Source organism: Rana temporaria, chromosome 1, assembly GCF_905171775.1.
Source record: "Rana temporaria chromosome 1, aRanTem1.1, whole genome shotgun sequence".
In the NCBI taxonomy this organism is placed as follows: Eukaryota; Metazoa; Chordata; class Amphibia; order Anura; family Ranidae; genus Rana; species Rana temporaria.
The window spans coordinates 552,386,078-552,399,182 of NC_053489.1; positions in this window are offsets into that span (position 1 = coordinate 552,386,078).

The following is a 13,105-nucleotide window of genomic DNA, read 5'->3' on the forward strand; positions in this document are numbered from 1 at the left end:
ATAGTGTGCCTTTAATAAAAAATACCTTAAAATAGCCATTTTTATTTATTTATTAACTCATTACATAATAAATTGAATATAAAAAAAAAACATTACAAAATGGTTATACAACAAAGCGTGCATGAAACTGATAGTGAAGTGATAAGGGTAAGGAAAATATTTCTAACCCCTTTTTTGTGATGGGAGGGGAGAATGACACAATCAGTGAAATTTACTGGATATGTACAGTAGCTGGTCAGTGGTAGTCAGAGGCAAGCATTTAGAGTTTTTTTAATGACATATTTGTTGTATATAAAAATATAGGAAATTCTTTATATACACTCCCCCGTCACTTAGGGACACCTTGCTAGTATTGGGTTGGACCCCCTTTTGCCTTCAGAACTGCCTTTATTCTTCCTGGCATAGATTCCACAAGGTGTTGGAAACATTCCTCTGAGATTTTGGTCCATATTGATATGATAGGATCACGCAGTTGCTGCAGATTTGTTGGCTGCCCATCCATGATGCGAATCTCCCATTCCAATACATCCCAAAGGTGCTCTATTGGATTGAGATCTGATGACTGTGGAGGCCATTGGAGTACAGTAAACTCATTCTCATGTTCAAGAAATCAGTGGTAAGATAATTTGAGCTTTGTGACATGGTGCATTATCCTGCTGAAAGTAGCCATCAGAGGATGGATACACTGTAGTTATAAAGGGATGGACATGGTCAGCAACAACACTCAGGGAGGCCATGGCATTTACATGGTGCTCAATTAGTACTAAAGGGCCCAAAGTGGGCCAAGAAAATATCCCCCAAACCATTAGATCACCACCACCAGCCTGAACCATTGATACACAGCAGGATGGATCTATGCTGCCATGTAATTGGTTGATTAGCAATCTGTGTCACCAAGCAATTTTACAGGTGTTCCTAATAAAGTAGCAGTACAAGTATATATACAGTATCTCACAAAAGTGAGTACACCCCTCATATTTTTGTAAATATTTTATTATATCTTTTCATGTGACAACACTGAAGAAATGACACTTTGCTAAAATGTAAAGTAGTTAGTGCACAGCTTGTATAACAGTGTAAATGTGCTGTCCCCTCAAAATAACGCAACACACAGCCAATAATGTCTAAACCGCTGGCAACAAAAGTGAGTACACCCCTAAGTGAAAAGGTCAAAATTGGGCCCAATTAACCATTTTCCCTCCCAGGTGTCATGTGACTTGTTAGTGTTACAAGGTCTCAGGTGTGAATGAGGAGCAGGTGTGTTAAATTTGGTGTTATCGCTCTCACTATCTCATACTGGTCACTGGAAGTTCAACATGGCACCACATGGCAAAGAACTCTGAAGATCTGAAAAAAAGAATTGTTGCTCTACATAAAGATGGCCCAGGCGATAAAAAGATTGCCAAGACCCTGAAACTGAGCTGCAGCACGGTGGCCAAGACCATACAGCGGCTTAACAGGACAGGTTCCACTCAGAACAGGCCTCACCATGGTCTACCAAAGACGTTGAGTGCACATGCTCAGCTGCGAAATAGATGTATGAGTGCTGCCAGCATTTCTGCAGAGGTTGAAGGGGTGGGGGGGGGGTCAGCCTGTCAGTGCTCAGACTATACGCCTTACATTGCATCAAATTGGTCTGCATGGCTGTTGTCCCAGAAGAAAGATGATGCACAAGAAAGCCCACACACGGTTTGCTGAAGACAAGCAGACTAAGGACAGGGATTACTGGAACCATGTCCTGTGGTCTGATGAGACCAAGATAACCTTATTTGGTTCAGATGGTGTCAAGCGTGTGTGGCGACAACCAGGTAAGAAGTACAAAGCCAAATGTTACTTGCCTACAGTCAGGCATGGTGGTGGGAGTGTCTTGGTCTTGGGCTATATGAGTGCTGCTGGGACTTGGGAGCTACAGTTCATTGAGGGAACCATGAATGCCAACGTATACTGTGACAAGGAAAAAGAGATGTATAATAGGGCCTACAGTACACCTACTTAGCGCCAAATCAATCCTGCAGCTCTCTTAGCAAGGCACATAATGATAAAAACACTTTAAAATATAATTTGCTAAATATTTAAAAGCACTAAGCAGCTGTTAAAAAAAATAAAATATGAAAAATCAAAACAGTAGTATATAAATAAAACAGTCCAATCCCTGGATCATTCAGATACTAAAACAGCGCTAAAAATGTAAATAGTAAAAAGTAATAATAATAATAAACACATGGCCAGCACCACTGTTCAAAGTCTTTTGTCTTTTGCAGTCCTCCCTCATGTCCAATTTTTCATCCCTGATACATAAATTCACAGCAGACATGAGGCATCTGGGGGACAGGGTGCATTACATTGAAGACAAGATGGAGGAATGCACAGACACAGTGAATAGCCTGGTAGATGAATGCTTGTCACAGAAAGAGGACATGGCCTGGGTCAAATTAAAGATAGCGGACCTCGAGGACCGATCACGCCCCAATAACGTCAAAATTCGCGGGGTACCGGAATCGGTTTCCCCCGCAGACCTCCACAAATACGCCAGCGTCATGTTTTCCACCCTGCTACCGGAGCTGTCCCCTATAGAGCTCACCATTGACAGGATCCACAGGATCGCCACACCGCGCCATCTGGAAGAAGCGTTTCCCAGGGACGTGCTTCTCCGCGTTCATTTTTTCCAAGCAAAGGAACAAATCCTCGCCAGATCGAGCACTCATCAACCTCCCTGCGCCATACGCAGAAAAGATCCACTGATACAGGGGCTATAGGTGTTTCACTGCGGTTGGATCACCAATGACAATAGAGGAAAGAAAGGCCCTGTTTCACATGGGTTTCAAGAAGTGTCACTTCTTGAAGCTTGTTGAAAGCTTACTGAAGCTAGGTAGTAGTTGAGTGGTACTTTAATCACTTAAGACCCGGACCTTTAGGCAGCTAAAGGACCCGGACAGTTTTTGCGATTCGGCACTGCGTCGCTTTAACTGACAATTGCACGGTCGTACGACGTGGCTCCCAAACAAAATTGGCGTCCTTTTTTTCCCATAAATAGAGCTTTCTTTTGGTGATATTTGATCACCTCTGCGGTTTTTATTTTGTGCGCTATAAACAAAAATAGAGTGACTGCGACATTATGGCGGACACTTCGGACAAGTTTGACACATTTTTGGGACCATTGTCATTTTCACAGCAAAAAATGCATTTAAAATGCATTGTTTACTGTGAAAATGACAGTTGCAGTTTGGGAGCTAACCACAAGGGGGCGCTGAAGGGGTTATGTGTGACTTCATGTGTGTTTACAACTGTAGGGGGGTGTGGCTATAGGTGTGACATCATCAATTGTGATTCCCTATAAAAGGGAACACACGATCGATGACAGCGCCACAGTGAAGAACGGGGAAGCTGTGTTTACACACAGCTCTCCCTGTTCTTCAGCTCCGGGGACCGATCGCGGGACTCCAGCGGCGATCGGGTCCGCGAGTCCCGCGACCATGGTCACGGAGCTTCGGACCGGGTCTACGGCTGGGCTTAAAGAGCCACGTACATGTACGTGGATGTGCCCAGCCGTGCCATTCTGCCGACGTATATCATCGGTAGGGGGTCCTTAAGTGGTTAAAACCTTCCACAAAGCTTGCTGCAAGCTCTGCAAATGCCTTGTCAAAGCTGTGAGGGGTGTACTCACTTTTGTGAGATACTGTGTATGTATATGTATATGTATATATATATATATATATATATATATATATATATATATATATATATATATATATATATATAGTACAGACCAAAAGTTTGGACACACCTTCTCATTCAAAGAGTTTTCTTTATTTTCATGACTATGAAAATTGTAGATTCACGCTGAAGGCATCAAAACTATGAATTAACACATGTGGAATTATACATAACAAAAAAGTGTGAAACAACTGAAAATATATTTCATATTCTAGGTTCTTCAAAGTAGCCACCTTTTGCAGCAGACACATCTCTAGAACTGTTAAGAGGAGACTGTGTGAATCAGGCCTTCATGGTAGAATATCTGCTAGGAAACCACTGCTAAAGAAAGGCAACAAGCAGAAGAGACTTGTTTGGGCTAAAGAACACAAGGAATGGACATTAGACCAGTGGAAATCTGTGCTTTGGTCTGATGAGTCCAAACTTGAGATCTTTGGTTCCAACCCCTGTGTCTTTGTGCGATGCAGAAAAGGTGAACGGATGGACTCTACATGCCTGGTTCCCACCGTGAAGCATGGAGGAGGAGGTGTGATGGTGTGGGGGTGCTTTGCTGGTGACACTGTTGGGGATTTAATCAAAATTGAAGGCATACTGAACCAGCATGGCTACCACAGCATCTTGCAGCAGCATGCTATTCCATCCGGTTTGCGTTTAGTTGGACCATCATTTATTTTTCAACAGGACAATGACCCCAAACACACCTCCAGGCTGTGTAAGGGCTATTTGACCAAGAAGGAGAGTGATGGGGTGCTGCGCCAGGTGACTATCTCTTGAAGCTCATCAAGAGAATGCCAAGAGTGTGCAAAGCAGTAATCAAAGCAAAAGGTGACTACTTTGAAGAACCTAGAATATGAAATATATTTTCAGTTGTTTCACACTTTTTTGTTATGTATAATTCCACATGTGTTACTTCATAGTTTTGATGCCTTCAGCGTGAATCTACAATTTTCATATTCATGAAAATAAAGAAAACTCTTTGAATGAGAAGGTGTGTCCAAACTTTTGGTCTGTACTGTATATATATATATATATATATATATATATATATATTAGGGATGCACCGATTATCGGTGGCCGATACATATCGGCCGAAAATAGCGTTTCTGGGTCCCTGCCGAAATAAACTTAAAATGCCGATAATAAAGCTGGGTGAATGGGTGATACCATTTTTTACTAGGAGGGGGGGAGGCAATGTTCATATCAATATATGTAGACCCACATGCTGGCCGCCAGACGTGCACAGCGGGCAGCGGCAGTGGCATTGTATTAACTGTGTGCCGACTGCTGCTCGCGCTCCACCTTGTCCTCCTAGCAAGACCTATCACCTGTTGTTTGGACTCCCCCTATGGGGGAGTCTCTTGGTTTAGTCCAGCGGCGCGAGCCGCGTGACGTCACGGCCGGAGGCGAGGGAGGACTCGGAGCATCACCAGCCTGAGACTGAGTCACATCACACTGCCTGCCTAGGAGGAACCTCTACTTAAAAAGTAAGCAGTACTAACTTAAGTTGTGTACAAAACCTGTTAGGACTAGGAGCAATCTGTTAAATGGCTAGTTCGTCCCATGTTTTGGGGGAGGGGGGGACGGAGGCACAGGCACATGGTTAACTAACTGCTGTGAGTGACTATGTAAAAAAAAAAATCTGCCATTTTTTCACAGTGAGGCTGCAATTGATATTTGTTTTGGTAGTCAGATAAGGCAAGCATTGCTCAATAACACACAAACTTTTTTTAAAAAAAAAACGATTGTGTGTTATTGAGCCATGCTTGCCTTATCTGACTACCAAAAAAAACATTAATTGCAGCCTCACTGTGCCAACACATGCCGCCACTGTGCCCATCACATGCCGCCACTGTGCCAACACACGCCGCCACTGTGCCCATCAAACGCAGCCACTGTGCCATCAAACGCAGCCACTGTGCCATCAAACGCAGCCACTGTGCCATCAAACGCAGCCACTGTGCCCATCACATGCAGCCACTGTGCCATCACATGCAGCCACTGTGCCATCACATGCAGCCACTGTGCCATCACATGCAGCCACTGTGCCATCACATGCAGCCACTGTGCCAACACACGTCGCCACTGTGCCCATCAAACGCAGCCACTGTAACCATCAATTATTTTTGCCACTGCCAGTTTGCCCAATCAATTGCCGCCACTGTGCTCATTAAACGCAGCCACTGTGCCATCACATGCAGCCACTGTGCCAACACACGTCGCCACTGTGCCCATCAAACGCAGCCACTGTAACCATCAATTATTATTGCCACATCGATTGCCGCCAAAAAATTTTAATAGGGGGAAAACAAAGAAAATTCATTTTCGGTTTCGGTTTCGGACTGAATTTTTTTTTTATTTCGGTTTTGTTTCGGTTCTGAAATTTCCATTTCGGTGCATCCCTAATATATATATATATATACAGAATAGACATGTGCACACTGAAATGTTTTGTTTCCGAATTTCATTTTTCGTCCGAAAAAAAAATGTATTTAATTACTCCCGAAATTCATTTTTATTTATTTTGTTTCGTTAAAAAATGCATTTGTCCGTAAATCCGAATTAATTAAGGTAAAATCTCTCAATTGAAGGCTTATGGTGTCTGTCGAATGTTCTAAGAAGATTCAACAGAGCAGCTGAACTGTAGGACGCCGCAATCGTACATTTCGGGTCGAATGTTCCGCCTACAAGCTATAGAAGAATTCTAATGTTGTATGACACTAGTAATAATTATATTTATAAATTATTATTACTTGTCAACCAACATTCAAATTCTTCTATAGCCTATGGGCCGAGCATTTGACCGGAAATGTACGATTGCGGCGTCCTACAGTTTAGCTGCTTGTCAAATCTTCTTAGAACTTTCAACAGACACCATAAGCCTTCAATGACAGATTCAACGTTTGTATTTTTTTCTCTGCTTCGTCGAATCTTCGTCGTTCATGTCGAATGGTCTCTACCCCAACACTGTCTCTATAATGTTGAATATTTTCTCTCTATATCGAATCTTTCCTCTCTATGTAGAATAATCTTGGACTAATAGAGTTAAGGTTAGGCACATTCAACCACAGATTCGATAGACACAGATTGCTATTGTCAACGTCATGTCGAATCTCCTATCTATATCGAACTGTTGTAGCAACCAAAACAAAAATAAAGCATTTTTTTATGTCGGATTTTTCGGATTTCGGATTCTGCGCATTCGTTTTCATTTGTTAAAATGATAATGAAAATACCCGAAATTCGGACGAAAATGCATTCGGACTAAAATGAATGCACATATCTAATACAGAACGTTCTACAATATTGTACAATGAATGCAAACATGTATAATGTATTTAATGAAATTTAAATATATGTTATTTTATACACCGCCTTTATTATAGTGTTGTAAAAGTCAGAAAAAACATTCTTGTTAAAAGTTCACTTCACTTTGGTAAACTGGCCCCTATAACTGTAGATCTGTTTCAGCACCATGTCTGCATTTATCTATCACATTTATATTTTTCTTTTCGCTATTGTTTTGTAAAAGTAACCTTAAAATGTAAAAAATAAACACCCTTCACCAGAAAAAAAAAGCTTGTTATTTTGCAAATATTTTCAATTGGGGTATTATAAAAATTTGCAGTTCTCAAAAAGTAGTGAGAATATCTTCACATAAACTGTCAAAATCTATCAGTAGATTTCACCCAAGTGTCTCTGCCAGAAGACTTTTTATTTGTAATATTTTTCTGTATTATACTGTAACTAAAATAAACAGAACAATAAATTAACATATAGGACATACTACGAAGATTAGATTCATGTCTGTACCTTTGGAACCTAAAGCTCTGCACATTCTAAGGAATGCATGCAATATGCAGTCTGGTTTCACTCCAGGTCTATAGCTACAGTCTATAATGAATCCAACTAATTACTAGCAAATGGAAGATAAAATACAAACTGAACATTAGTGACACATTCTGTATTTAAAGCATGCATATTACCAAGAGACTTCTGTTTCTTGTACAGTGTTACTGAATGTCTGTCTTGAGTTCAATCCATTAATTAGAGATGTAACTAGAACCTTAAGGGCCCCATTGCAAGAAACCATGAAGACCCCTCCAGACCCCCATGTGCACTCAAGGCCGGTAGCAGTATGCCAGGTCCCAGTCGCAAATGCGACATTTGTGACACTGGTAGTTTCACCATTTGTTATTTTATTTTTTTAACTTTTTTTTACAATTTAATTTTTTATAATTTTTTTGGGAGCCCCGTTGGGGGGCTTTGGTGAAATATCAGGGGTCTAAATTGGCCTTTTGATGTTTCACCTTTGAGATCGAGAAAGGAGATTAATCTCCCCAGTCCCCATCTCTGCAACCTCAGCTGCATTAAATAAATGGACAGGAATGGCTCCGTACAGAGCTTTCTGTTCATTCACAAACTGAAGCATAGTGAACATATTTTACTCGCATTGATTAAATGAGAGATATGAGATATATTATACAATCATATGCCATGGTCACATAAAACATAAAATATGTATTTAAAATGTAATAGATAGTTCAAGTGTGCTAACATCTAAAAAATAAAATGCAAGTATCTATTGGAAGAATAATATATAGGTATATATTTTGGAAGCATAATAACACAACTTGGAAGAATAATAATACAACTTGGAAGAATAATAACACAACTTGATGCACTGGAAACAAACAGGGGTTGATGTAACAGAGTGACAACACGGGAGCACAGTTGTCACCCATTATAAGAAGAGCAAATACAAGGACCATCATGGCAGGATCACCAGATATTATTTTAATGAAAGCTGCAGATTTAAAAAAAGATTGATAACAGCTTTAGAAATTACATGAACATTTTAAAACTTACATGAGATTTTAGTCATAGGTTTTAGATCTGCTTTCAGCTAATACATGAGCCAGTAACTGTTAATTTGTTAATAATTACAAGCCAGTGTTCTTATCATATGACACTTTTCACTACCCCATTGCACAGCAAGACTCTGCAGCCTTGGCAACAAGTGAAATTCTGCATTTAAATATGAGTCTATTCAGCAGTTTTTTAAATTAAAATGTTCAATTACAAGTACTTAACCTTACTTAGCAAAGTGGGTAATATCAAAAAATAAACATCTGGTTTGCATAATCATGTCACAGGACCACATTGATGACTTGTGTGCTTTGTTTAGCGGAGCATGTGACAGCAGGGATTATCATAGTAATTAGTGAATTTTTCTCACTATATAATCACGCCGAGCTACTTTTAATGAAATTGACACTATACAATACATTAATGTGTACTGAAAGCTCTTAAAGTGGTTGTTAACACACTTATATAACTTTATATAAGCCTCTCTGTGTCCTAATAACAAGTGTTCCTGTCTGTGTGCCCGCCGGTTCTCTCCTTTGCCCCGCTGACAGATGCAGTCGGACCGACTCCAGTACACACGGGCCGAATGTCAGCCTTTTCTATTAAAACAGCTGATACCACTCGACATTCGGGCTGTGTGGACCAGGCTTAACCACTTCAGCCCCGGTGCAATTTGCTCATCTCTGTGATTTTTATTTTTTGTGCTATAAACAAAAAAAGAGTGTACATTTTGAAAAAAAAAACACAATATTTTGTACTTTTTGCTATAATAACTATCCCCAATTTTTTTGTTTAGGCTGATATGTATTCTTCTACATATTTTTGGTAATAAAAAACACAATAAGCGTATATTGATTGGTTTGCGCAAAAGTTATAGCGTCTACAAAATAGGGGATAGATTTATAGAATTTTTATTATTATTATTTTTTTTTACTAGTAATCTGCAATTTTTATCAGGACTGTGACATCATGGCAGACACATTGGACACTTTTGACACATTTTTGGGACCATTGGCACTTATACAGCAATCAGTGCTATAATAATGCACTGATTATTGTAAAAATGTCACTGGTAGGGAAGGGGTTAACACTAGGGGGCGATCAAGGGGTTAATTGTGTTCCCTAGTGTGTTTCTAACTGTAGGAGGATGGGACTGACCTAGAGGAAATGACAGATCATTGTTCCTAGCTATTAGGAACTCACGATCTGCATCTCTTCACAGAACAGGGATGTGTGTGTTCTGCCTCTCGTGCCCGCGATTGCTCGTGGCCGGCGGTCATCGCGACCACCGGTCACAAGCATCGGCACCCCCGCGATGCAGCGGCGTGCATGCGCCTGCTATTGCGCTTAAAGGGACCGACGTACAGCTACGATGGTTCGGGGAACGTGCCGACCTGCCACTGTATAACAACAGCGGCTGGTCGGCAAGTGGTTAAAGATTACATGATATATTAGTGAGAAGGTTTACTGTACATGTAGTTTATCGAATACACTTACAGCCCTTTTAACCTCCATTGCTTTATGATTATGTCAGATTTCTAAATCTCAAAGCGGTACATTGTTTTGCATGGAAATTTGGCGTTTTATACTGTAGGCCTGTAATTCTTAGAAAAAACTCACTTAAATATGTCCAAACAAGAGTCTAGTAGACATCCCGGGTATAAAAAAGTTTGAAACACGAAATCATAAATGATAATATAATAAATAATATAATAAATAACTATAAATAATTATAAAAAATAATAATATAATAATAATAATAAAATGTATTCAATAATTTAATCAAATCAAAAAACACTGAAATTTGCTCAGTTGCAGAATCGTCGCTGATATTACTTTCAGTATCTGATGACAAATTTCCCCACAAATCACTATCGCTCAATTCTGCAAATTATTCTAATTTACTATTGCGGTTTTCTAGCTGGTCTAAAACCTCTTTTCAGAGGCGGCTTTTTATTTATGCAAATTAGGCAATCGCCTAAGGCCTCGCCCTCACAGGGGGCTCGCGGCCACCTAATTTGCCTGTGATCAATCACCAGGGTGGTGTTTCGCCACCTCCGGCGCTGCCCTGTGTTTTCGGGTCATCGCTGTCACTTCTGAATACAGAAACCCAGCTTCTGCAGAAGTGATAGCACAACTCCGTGCGGCCACATTGATCCCTCCCCACCTGGGTGCAGCTGGTGTAATGTACTGGTGGGGAGGGGTCTGACATTACAAGTTTCAGGCATCCATTTAGACATTGCACTTGAGTAAGGCCTCATGGTCTTACAAAGCCTAGCGCTGCCTCTGCCTCTTTTGACGTAAAGGGACACTTTTTGTTTGCCATGGACAATCTCAAGTTTCCAGGCTGAACAATTTTTTTGTCCATTCTCTGTACAAACAAATGCAAGGTCATATGTGTGTGATGATTTACCTATTATCGATCAAGAGTGGTGAGGATGTTATTGGCTGAACAGAATTACAAATCCATTGGCGGATAAAACTAGCATTATTAGTATAACCTTACAGACTATTAAACTGCAAATATACGTAGTTGACTAAAGTGAATAACAAACAACCTGTCAAAATTTTAAATCATACTGTTTAAAAGGAGTGAGTCATTTTGGCACAGGTTGGCCAAACGTGTTTGTATAAAACCTAATTAGTTTCAACAAGCCCTGCTAACCCAAAAAACAAATGGGACAATGTAAACAAATCTGTTGTACTGTAACATATCTAGATAAAGACAACATGACTCATACAAAGGGTCAGCATATCTACTGGCTCTGTCAATTGCAATCAATAAATTAGATTAAACGACTTCTCCACAAGCTTTAAGGCAGAAGATAAAAAGTAAATGTTTTAACACCCTAATGAAAACTGAATAAATTTGAATTAGCTCCAGCCAAACAGCAAAGCACCTAGGAGAAAAACACTGTGCCGCCACAGCAGCCTGATGATCATTTCATGTTCTGATATTCTGTGTATACTGTTTTGGCTACTGATTAGTACAGTGCTTAGATAGACACCCCTAGACACTACAGCTTTGTGTACCGCCTTAAACTTCCTATGAATCTAGTCAAGTCAGCATGTCATGCAATACTGTCCACACAGACTGGGTCTCAGGGGGTATGTCTTTTGCATATACCAGTGGTCTCTAAACTGTGGCCCTTTGCTTGCTTTTATCTAGCCCGTGGGGCACAATTTCCATCCACTGACACCAATGAAGGGGCATATTTCTCCCCACTGACACCAATGAAAGGACAGAATACCTTCTAAAGACACCAACGATGGGGCACAATTCCTTCCAATGACACCAAAGATGAGGCACAATTCTCCCCAATAACACCAACCAAGGGACCGAAAAACACCAACAGATTCCTCCCATTGACAAAAACAATGGGATGCTATTCCTCCCACTGAAACCAATTCCGGGCATTGTTTATTAGATATGTGCACACTGAAATATTTAGTTTCGTAATTTCGTTTTCGTCCGAAAAATAAATTTATTTAGTTACTCGCGTATTTGCATTCGTCCGAAAATCCAAATTAAGGTCGAATCTGTCATTGAAGGCTTACGGTGTCTGTCGAATGTTCTAAGAAGAAGAAGAAAAAATAAATAAAAATTTGACAGAATCTTTAAAAAAATTAAATAAAATTTGACTCTTCATGTCTCTATGTCGAATCTTCATGTCTCTCTATGTCGAATCTTTTCTCTCTATGTCGAATCTTTTCTCTCTATGTCGAATCTTTTCTCTTTATGTAGAATAATATTGGACTAATAGAGTTAAAGTGGAGGTTCACCCTATAAAAACATTTCTAACATTATATCCAGCCCAGTTCTGCAAATAACATGACACTGACCTTTTTTTTTTCCCCTGTAGATATCGTTTAGCCATAGAATTCACTGCGGCTTCCGGGTAGGGAATCCCGCGGGAGTGGGTGTTCCTATTGACATGCCAATCAATTGGCATGCTAAACGACGGCGCACACAACACGTCACGACTTCCCGAAGGAAGCTCGAGTCGGCTCGGCTCTATTCGGCGCCGGTGCGTTGTGACGCGCTGTGTGCGCCGTCGTTTAGCATGCCAATTGATTGGCATGTCAATAGGAACGCCCACTCCCGCGGGATTCCCTACCCGGAAGCCGCGGTGAATTCTATGGCTAAACGATATCTACAGGGGAAAAAAAAAAAAGGTCAGTGTCATGTTATTTGCAGAACTGGGCTGGATATAATGTTAGAAATTTTTTATAGGGTGAACCTCCACTTTAAGGTTAGGCATAATTAAGGTCGAATCTGTCATTGAAGGCTTATGGTGTCTGTCGAATGTTCTAAGAAGAAAAAAAAAAAAAGATTCTACAGAATCTTTAAAAAAAAAAAAAAAAAAATTTGACTCTTCATGTCTCTCTATGTCGAATCTTTTCTCTCTATGTCGACTCTTCTTCATGTCTCTATAATGTCGAATCTTTTCTCTCAATGTCAAATCTTTTCTCTTTATGTAGAATGATATTGGACTAATAGAGTTAAGGTTAGGCACATTCGACC